General features: G+C 39.8%; 1 protein-coding gene across 1 annotated transcript in view; it reads right to left on the minus strand.

Annotated features, from left to right (window-relative positions):
- FUT9 (fucosyltransferase 9) overlaps positions 1-10,080 on the minus strand; it is a 161,241-nt gene extending 151,161 nt beyond the window's left edge. The window contains exon 1 of the mRNA XM_036249310.1: positions 9,840-10,080. The gene's annotated coding sequence lies outside the window, so the exon portion shown is untranslated. The remainder of the gene's footprint in view (positions 1-9,839) is intronic.
- Positions 10,081-10,621: the final 541 nt, after the last annotated feature.

Below are 10,621 nucleotides of genomic sequence, written 5' to 3' on the forward strand. Positions count from 1 at the left end.
TGAAGGGCTAGATAAATTCTTAAGGTCATCACCATTGGGCAAGAAAACTCCCCCAGCCCTGATGTTCAAACTATCAAGAACTTAAAAGATGTTATCTAGACAATGGAAAAGCAAATGCCGCAAAGTAAGGTGAATGCCTTGAAGGTCACCACTGTGTGAGCCAAAATGAAATCAGTCAAAAGTCACATGTTCCATGGTCCAGGCAAAAAAGCAATGGGGCTATAGTTCTGAAGTCCAGGGATTCCCGAGGCTGACATAGTTGGTGTCAGTCAGGAGGACCTTGCTCCTCCATACAGAGTATTGAGTGAGCCAAAAATACTCAAAGATCATTTGGTTATCCCATAAGCCATTGCCACATTGCTTGAAACTGAAAATACATATGAAGCCTCTCTTTTCTTGCTCTCTGATTCCTCTCTGCCCCTTCACCTTGACCTATAATTTAAAGAGAAACATGATTAGAAGACAAGGTATCCCTATCTTCAATAGGGATCAAAGGTCGTAAGCACCCACCTAAGTATGCTGGAGAATTTCAGGGAGGAGAAGGAATCTAACTTTTATGGACATGTTGAATGTGGATGCCCAAGTTGTTCTCTTATCTGGAATTATAGGACACTCAGGTTCAGCTAGCAGGGTGTAGGCAGAATTCACAGTGGGAAAGGCAAGTTAACATGATCTTATAGATGGACAACTTTAGGACAATTTAGTGTACTATTTTTGTTGTTTCTACATCTGATTATGTAGTAGGAATTAATGTGTTATATGCTTATATTTTATCACTCATTAAGTGCCTGAGAAGATAATCCCAACTGGGAAAGGCAACATGTAGGGAAATGCTAATGGAACATGTAAATCACTTTCTAGTCTTCTCTCTGTTTCTTCCCAGACGGTCCAACAGAAACAGTATAAAATCCTGGGAGGAGAAAAGTAAACCACAGCCCCAATTACAGGCTTGAAGACAACACAGGTAACAAGAGATGCTGTATTTTAATATAACAGCCCAGTGGGACCTGTGAAAAATACTGAGGACTAGAAGCTAAGGATGGATTATCATCAACAGTTTTTATAACTGAATCCATTGCCAGACTCAACATTTGGTATACTATCTAAGACGTGTCAATGTCTTCTTTTCTACTATTGGCTCCTGAGGATAAATGTCAACTCACGTTTCATGGTCACCAATAGACATGTGTAGTAACTCCCAAAATTACTAAAGGTTATCTCCAGAGGTACCTAAATTCCTCTGCCAGTTGCCATCAGTCAGGTGTGTAGTATGCATGCCTCTACCCTCTACTGTGCAAAGCTTTAACTACCTCATGATTTTCTGTTGATGACAAAGTCAGAAGTTTCCCTTAGCAATGCCTTGACTGTGGTGTTATGTGTCTACTAGCTGGGGTGGCTGATAAACCTGGACAAATCAGGGTTTTGCTTGTCAAATACATTTATCGAGATTTGAAATGTTCAAGCCCTGTGGCAGTAAAAGAAAAACTGCCTTCTATTCGACTCCAACCAACAAAAAAGATGCTCAACACCTCACAGGAATCTTTTGGTACTAAAGACAATATGTGCCTTACTTGGACATTTACACCTTCATTTCAGCTAATCCAAAAATTAGCATCCTTTGACGCCCAAACCAATACACACTGTTTTGAAGCTGTCCAGTAAGCTGTAGCACACTCTCTACATCTGGGACCCCATATCCCTAATAAACCTGTGAGACACAAGTTTCTGTGACTAAACTCTGAAAAAGGGAGACAGCCTTCACCCTTTGAGGCTTTGGACTGGTTATTTCCCTAACATAGGGGTACACCCCTATGAGGTACACATCTTCTGAGGAACAGCTATTAGTTTGCTACTAACCTCTTGTCAAAATTGAACTCCATACCCATGGGCACTTTATGATTGTCTGGCCTACCATGTTAACTTTGAGGTGAGTCAACTCAGACTCAATGTCTAACAATATGAGACAGGGTCCTATAAACACACTTATCAAACGGAAATTGTATATTCAAGCCGTCAGCTTGCCTGGCTCCTGTGGCATCTCCGATTTACATGAAAAAATAGTTCTTCCAAATTGTTGCAAGTGTCCTAAATTTAATTCCCTCATGAATCTGCCATTTCCCTCCGGACAGCTCTGACCACGGTTTGATCTATATTCCCCTTAATCGAAACAAGCAATGTATCAGAAACAGCAGGGGATGTCCCCAGTTTCTGAATTTTCCATGTGAAGTACCTATCAACACCTCTGCCTGCTTTCCCCCCTCCCATTTCTGAAACCAATGCTTACCATTCAGTGGGACAGACAAATGCCACCAGGCTGTTGACATAGACAAATAAGACAAGTTAGATTGACAGCCTTCATGCAGGCCCTTCAATACAAGGACTAGAATCAATTATTCATGCTTAACTTAGAGGTCTTAAATAATAAATCAATTATTTAAGACCTTTCCTGGGCCTTGTAAGTCAGCAGGGATTAGCTATTGAAATACTTGTTTCCTACAGGTCAAGGCAGTGAAATCACTATTATCATTATCACTGTCATTAACAGCTCTATGGCCCTCTGTATCATATAGTCATACCTACTTAATAAATATTCATTATCAGCATAAATGGAATATACAGACATTTACAATAACCTGTTCAAATCAAAATATATTTTGTTAAAGCAGTCTATGAACTTGTCATTGTTAAATAAATACTACAAATATTGTTTGCTGCCTCTATTTATTCCCTCTTCTCTATTCTTTTTAACATACCTTAAAGATTTAGGTTTCTTAAAAGACAAAATTGATATTTCAAACCTGTGTTAAAAAATGTAAAATTAGTTATATTTTCTTTTAAAATGACCCTATGAACCCAGCCTGTGTGGCTCCATGGTTGAGCATCGACCCATGCACCAAGAGGTCGCCGGTTCAATTCCTGGTCAGGGCACATGCCTGGTTTGTGGGACTGATCCCCAGTTTGGGGCATGCAGGAGGCAGCCAACTGATGTTTTCTCTCATCAATGTTTCTATCTTTCTCTCCCTCTCCCTTCCTGTCTCTCTAGAATCAATAAAGAAAAAACATTTGTTAAATAATAATAAGATAAAAACCCTATGAACTACAACTGAATAGCTGCTGGTTTCCTTAGTGTGGGACATTCTATATCCATTCACAATAATAGGTCCCTGCACTGTCAAAAGAACATTCTGTCAGAGCTAAAATTAATATGGAAGGCATTGTAAACATATGCTATTTTAAAAAAATAGGTTATTTTTGTGCCAACACTTAGTCATGGCATACCGCCATCCATTTGGCAAGGCATATGAAGAGTAAGTTGTAGTCTTTTTTGTTTTTCTCTGGACACCTTGTTCAGTAACATGATGGCTGCCCTAGATTAATGCCAGCTGGTGTCCCATCACTCCTTTCTGTGTGCTCTTATCTGTCTCTCCAGTTATACTGTAAGCTGCTGGAGGTCCCAACCTGTACTATATTCATCCTGGTGTGTATAGTCACCACTTCAGATCTTGCCAGGTAGGAGGCCCTCAATAAGTGGAAGCTGAATTACACTCCAAAGAAATTAGGTTATGGGAGCCTTAGAGATGTAGTCCTCCTTTCAGTTAAATCTACATCCTAACTGGTTTAAAGAAGGTCACTTCCTAAGACAAAGTGTCCTCTTCTGCTTCTGAAGCAGCCACACCACAGTCCAAGATCACAGAGCCCCCTAACTTCCATCAACACAGATCACTTAAACAATGTAGTATTCAGTGTAGACATCAATCTATTTTACCATGTTACTCTTCTTGGACGACACTGAGGAGCCATATCACCAAGAATACACTTGAAAGTTTATTTTTTACCCATTAACGATGACGGTTCCCCACTGATTTAGTCATTCGCTTTCACTGATCTGTCTGGGCATCAGTGAAGCGAAAGCTAAAAGTGCCAGGATTTTTAATTATGACCTTGGAAATTTGTGAAACAAATTTATCTTCCCTGACGACCTGATCTATACACGGACTATGGTGATAAAAACAAAAAACAAAACACATGGATACACAAACTTTCTTTTTTGGTGACAAAAAAAATAAATTTGCATAGAGATGAAACTATAAGAAACTATAAGTTTATTTCCACTGTTTTGCTTACGGAAACCAAAATCTGTTTTTAGGACTATTTCTCAATCAACTGTCTATTAAAAGTTAAAATGGAAGTGTCTATGCCATACAATTATCATGAAAGAAACTAACACTGTATGGTTGGTGAAGAATTTATAATAAATATTAAGCAAAAATATGTAAGGCTTTTTAAATGAATAAATGACAGTTAAATTTGTAAAATATTTCCCAAGCTTTAACCTGAAGGTGAGAAAGAATGAGCATAAAAAGATTACATGATAGCCCTGGCCGGTTTGGCTTAGCGGTTAGAACGTCAGCCTGCGGTCCCGAGAGACCCGGGTTCGGTTCCCGCTAAGGGCATGTACCTTGGCTGCAGTTTGTCTCCGGCCCTGGTTGGGTCGTGTGGGTGGCGGCCACTCGATGTGTCCCTTTCACATCGATGTTTCTCTCTCTTCCTCTCTCTCCTTCCCGCTCTATCTGAGTAAAAAATGGAAAAACTCGGGTGAGGATTAAAAAAAAAAAAAAAAAAGATTACATGATAGAATACTATGCAGCTCCGAAAAAGAAGGAACTCTTATTCTTTGTGACAGCATGAATGGACCTGGAGATTATTGTTAATCGACATAAGCCAGTCAGAGAAAGACAAATATCACATGATCTCACATATATGTGGAACTAATGAACAAAATAGGTCCTGAGGCATGGATGCATAGAACAGACTGATAGATCTCAGAAAAGAGGTGAGTGGGTGGGGATGGGAATAGATTGAACAAAGAACATATATGCATATATACAATAGCCCATGGACACAAACAAGTGTGGGGAAGACCTGGGGTGGGCAGGGGTTGGGTGGAGGGGAGAAAAGAGGGATGGGGGATGGGGGACATCTGTAATACTGTCAACAATAAATAAATAAATAAATAAATAAATAAATAAATAAATAATAAAAAGATTACTTTCACTATATGGTGATAGGAATAGGCATTCCCTGAGGAAGGAACCAATATTTATTTTATTTTATTTTCATTTATCTTTAATACAGATTGATTTTTCCCTTAAAACCTTCTTAAAATAAAATGAAGGGTAAAACTGATATATATATATATATATATATATATATATATATATTTTTTTTTTTTTTTTTGCATTTATTTTCAGATAGAGCAGAAGGGAGAGAGGGAGGAAGAGTGAGAGAGAAACATCAACGTGAGAGAGACACATCGAGTGGTTGCCACCCACATGACCCCAACTGGGGTCAGGGACAAACTGCAACAGAGGTATGTGCCCTCAGTGAAAACAAACCCAGGACTCTCTGGTCCGTAGGCCGACGCTCTAACTGCTGAGCCAAACTGGCCAAGGTTGATACCATTTCATAGAAAGACATACAGTATGAAGTCAAGAGACCTGAATTCTAATTCTGTTTCTAGTAACTACTTAAGAAACTAAGTTATTAGCAAAATGATATACATGGAACACCCTCTACATCTTCTAATCAATGTCTAAATTCTGTAATTTCTTTTATTAAGAATGCAAAGCATTTTATTTGCAGATAAAGAAATAAAAATGATTTTCATAACTATCCATGTAAAAATCATAGAATTTAAATGTTTCTTTCCAATGGAAATTTTAATTTTACATGAGATATAATCTTATGAGAGTGATAGCATTGTTGTAAAACTTTGGTTGAATCATCATGCTACTTTTCAAATAATCATTGTTTGTTTGCTCTTTGAGAATTTTTTTGGTAATATTACTTCCACTACACAATAGTAATAGAAAACAAAACCATCTGTAAACATTTATGTAATACTATACTTACAAGTATAATTTCCAGATTATTTTGAATTCATAAAAGTCAAAGCATTTTAGAATATACAAACTCTTCTAAATTTGTAAATAAAAATGCAATAATCAATTAAAAATTGAATAATACATCAACAAATATAAATAGGAAAATATGAGATATAGCTTAAGCTATGAAAATATTAATGAGCGCTCCACTGAATCTTCTTGCCTTCATAAGATAATAAATCACTTAGCTCTTTACCTAATACTGTAATTTTAGGCGTATGTATGTATGTTTGTTTTCCTTCTTTCAAGATTTTGTTTTTAATTTGTCTAGAATTTTATTTATGTCTATTAGTTTACATAAGATAGTTTGCCTATAATGTCTGGATTTTACTAAATGAAACAAATGCATCACTTCATTTTTAAAATTGTATTTTTATTGCGGCAAATAAGACTTTCTTTTTTTAATTCAAGTTGGAAAATAGTTGTTATCCCAAATTCCAAAATAATGGAACTTGTATTTAGTTACTTTTACTTGAGTAAAGAATTTAAGCAATTATTCGCAGGTTTTTATTCTTTCTGGTTCTCCCTTGCCCGGTTTCCCTTCCTCAGCCCACCCCCTTCACCACACACAAGTCAAGAAATGGTTACACATGGAACAGTCAACTAATAGCAGTCTGTTGGTGAAATAACTATATCATTTCCACAATTTTAAACTACTCTTTACCAAGGTCATCTTCTGATTCTCATTGTTCGAGTTCTTAAATCTTAGCAAGTATCACCGATATAGATGCCCAAAGTTCATTTTAACTTTCTTTAATGTTGGGGCAGTTGTCTGTGTTTGAATAGAAGAAATAAAAATAATAGTCAAGATAAAAGCGATGAGTACCTAGAAGGGAAAAACCGTACCAGTGCTAGTCTTCTTAGTTTTAGGACCCACTGTTTGTATTTTCCAGTGTTAATAATCATGATAATTAAGTTAAAAAGTGACCATTTTGTTAAGCATATGAGACTATAGTTCTGAATTTTTGGTTAAAGGTTTTGGTTGCTATAAAAATGTTATTTTGTATTGTATTGTAAGATTTTATATTGTAAGACTAAAAACATTTTTTTTTCATTTAATTGGAATGATTCTCAAGTTTCTGCAAATAGGGTAATTGTAAATTTAAAGAATTAAGCATTTTTTGGTGACAAGTGTATATATTCCTGTTCCAAGAAATATAATAAGTGAAGTTGAAATAAGTACTTTAGAATTTACCGTCTTGCCAGTGGCTTCACGGCTGATCTCTTGTATTGATCAATTAAGTCAAATAAAAATGATAAAGAGTAAAAAAATATTACTCTTTCCACTGCAAACATTTAATTTAGACCTATATCATCCTCTAGGTGGCATATAATTATACACATTATAAGATACAACTTACTGATATTCAAAGATATACCATTGACATATTGGTATGACTTGTTTCCCAAGTGTTATATTTAGCTGTTTTGCAGAGCCTTAATAATGACAATGACATTAAATTTAGGCAGAATTTGGGTTCCGGCTCACCAAACGTTCTTAACAAAAATTTCTGCCATAATTTATTGCAGATTATTTCCATTCTGACAGACAATTCTGAGACTATTTTAATATTGCATGTACCCAAGCATACATTCTTACAGAAGAAATGAGAAATTTCTGACATTGTTTAGAATTTGACATTAATTAACATTCTATGAGCATATGTTGTCTTGAAGTCATTATTTTCACAATTATGGGCAATAATTGATCAAAGTCAGCATTGCTCCTTGCTTTCCTTTTTGTTCAATCGGGATGTATTTTTCCAATACAGATTCATTACAATTGGACATATTGCATATAGTAAGCACTCCCACTATTGTCCAAATGATAGAAGCATTTAGAGAAAAAATAAATGATCTTTTCATTCAGCTCATAACTTATCTATTACCTATCCACCTGGCATGACCAGTGTGACCATTTCCAGTAATTGTAAGGTTAAATGCTAAGTTTTGAATATTCTTCTTAATGAAGCACTAAAATTTACCAACTAAAATTTCTGAATGCAGAAAACCAACAGTAAAGTTATCACTCCTAAACCCCTCCTGACTTTGGATGCAGTTCTCCACATTTACAAACTAATCCTTGTCAGTGACTTGGTCACTGCATTTTTGCCTATGTCTACAAAGAAGGGAAACAAGACTCAAATAGTTGCAGTTAAAACAAAATTTTTTAAAAATCTTGACATTGTAGAAGGCACAATTTTAAGGCAATCCTCACTAGACAAATTCTCTAGATAATAGCTCAACTTTCCTTCTCTATTTCTTGTATAGGCAGAAACTTGCTCGTTTAAGGTGAGGAAACATACATCTCTCTCCGTCAACCGTGAGAGCAAAAATGACAATCTAATCCCTACTTCCTTAAAATTCTTTAAAACAAAAATATTATTATTTAGCAGGATATTTTTATTTACACACCACATACTCAAATGAGGGCACCTTTTAAAGTTTCTGACATATATTTCTGCATATGTTATCTGCAGTGCTTAGAACACAGGCTCTCTGACCAAGGGTTCTATAGAGTAAAATGTGCTGAAATTAACAATTTAATCAATTATTTTAAAAACTAATTAAACTGTGCGGGGGTAGTTTTGTTTCTAAGATTTCAGTACATGGGGAATCAGGAGTACACATTTTAGTATTTAAATGGTCTCCCCCTGTGCTCACTCCTTCATTTCCCGTAATCATATTCATTCACTGAACACAACTCTTTTTCTCTCAAGCCAATTAGAAATACCCAAACGTTAAACATGGTTTCAAAAGAAAGGTCTGCTGCTGGAAGAAAACTTCTACAGAAAGACTGGATGCTAAGACGCTACACAACACCCGAAGCACCACGACAGTGCAGGAGCTTTTTAGTGCGTCTTTGATCCTACTGTATGCTTCCGTTTAGCCACTAAACCTAAAGAAAAATAGGGGCTTTGGCTTACTGCAAATTTAAAGAAGATTTCGAAGAATAAGTTTGGTGCTACTCTATTCACTTTCAAGAAAAAGCTTTTTAAGAGTTGTTGAGCTTTTGATCGTGTTGTTGCTAAAGGAGATTCATCACCCGGTCAGGTTCATGGTTCTCAACCTGGAACTGAGACCGATTCCGGAATTGCAGGTAAATAGGGGCGTTCCTTGTTACTAGCTAAAATGCCTCTGAATGAATACAACGAATATGAAAGACGTCAATGGCTGTGCTCTTTAAAATAACTATAACAAAAAGTTTAGTCGCAAATGGTTTGTTTTTGTCTTCTTTCATGCCTTCTTATACCCTAAACAGCCCAGGTGCTGAGAGGCACACAAAGTAACTATACACAAGCCCGATCACCGCGTGTCTGTGTCAATTTCCTGAGACGAATGTCAGAAAAGCTTCAGAGGTACCGTGGTGCCGAGGGATTGGGGTCAGAATTCACTGGGAGGACCAACTGCTTTGCGAAGGAATACGGCGGGACAGTGGGGGCTCTCGGGCCAGGCTTTGGAAAAAGGGAAGGTGGGTCACGAGCGGACTTCGTGGAGAAGGCTTTGTCAGTGCGAGACCGGGTGAAGAGTGGCAGATGGTGGCGTTTGCGTGCTGGCAGAAGCGGGAAATCAGAAGGGGGAAACGCGGAGGCGGTGAGGACAGAGAGGACCCTGTTTGGGGTAATGGGAGGGTCGGGACCATCCGCCGCTGCTGCCAGTGTAGGAGCTGGAAGTGAGGCGAGACCGCGAGCTGCCCGGGAGGGAGGGGGTTCAGGTTGCCAGCAGGTGGAGTTGAAATCAAACAGCCCCTCAGGGACCACGGAGCAGCCCTCCCGAGACCTCCTGCCTGGAGGTTGAGGAATCACAGCAGGTGGTTTGGGGTACAGCCTGAAGCAAAGACCTCTCCGCGCTTAGCCTCGGCGCCCGACCCCCTGCGCCCTCCAGGCTACTCACCGGTCCTGGAAGAAAAGCGCCATCCGGGCGCACGCGAGGGTTGCGCGGCGCAGGCGGCAGGCAGGGCCGGGCGGCGGCGGCGCTGTCCTAGGCTCGGGACTGGAGCCGGGGGACACCGAGGTGGAGATAGCGGCGGCGGGGGCGCAGGGAGCCGCGGGCGGGGAAGGCGGTGGATCCCGAGCTGCTGCGCGGCGCGCGCTCTCTGCCCATCACCGACTCCGCTAAAGCGGCTACTGCTACTGCCGCTGTAGGGGGAGGAGGCGAGGGGGAGGGGAGGAGGCACGCGGCTAGGAGGGAGGGGAGAAAAGGGAGGGTGGGGGAGAGCTTGGAGAGAAGGGGAGATGATCACCCCGAGTGGAGGGTAGGAGGCGCGCACGGACCCATCAAAGGTTCCCACCAGAAGAGCTCTGGAAGGAGAAATTCAAGACGAGATGGGTCTCTTCCCCTCCCCCATCTTCCCTCCCCTCCCCTAGTTCTCCCTTCGCGCCCTTTCCTTGGGATCTTCCTCTCAAGGCTCAGGCTGGGGGTGTTACCCAGACTCGGCAGCAGCCCGGGCTTCTGCGCGCTGGAAAGGTTGCTGAACCCGGGAGGCAGCCGCGACAGCTCTCGGCGCCACCGGCCTAAAGCACCTGTGCGCGCACACGCCGTGGACCGCTCCATTGCGGCGGCTCCCAGGCAGGGATCTGCGGGCCGTTGCTCCCCTTCTCTCCCCTTTCTGGTTAGATTATGATCAAGATTGTACGTGTATGACATCTGCGTCGTCCCTCTTTTGCTGTCTGTTT

This window comes from Molossus molossus, unplaced genomic scaffold (genome assembly GCF_014108415.1).
Source record: "Molossus molossus isolate mMolMol1 unplaced genomic scaffold, mMolMol1.p scaffold_m16_p_8, whole genome shotgun sequence".
Taxonomy (NCBI): Eukaryota; Metazoa; Chordata; class Mammalia; order Chiroptera; family Molossidae; genus Molossus; species Molossus molossus.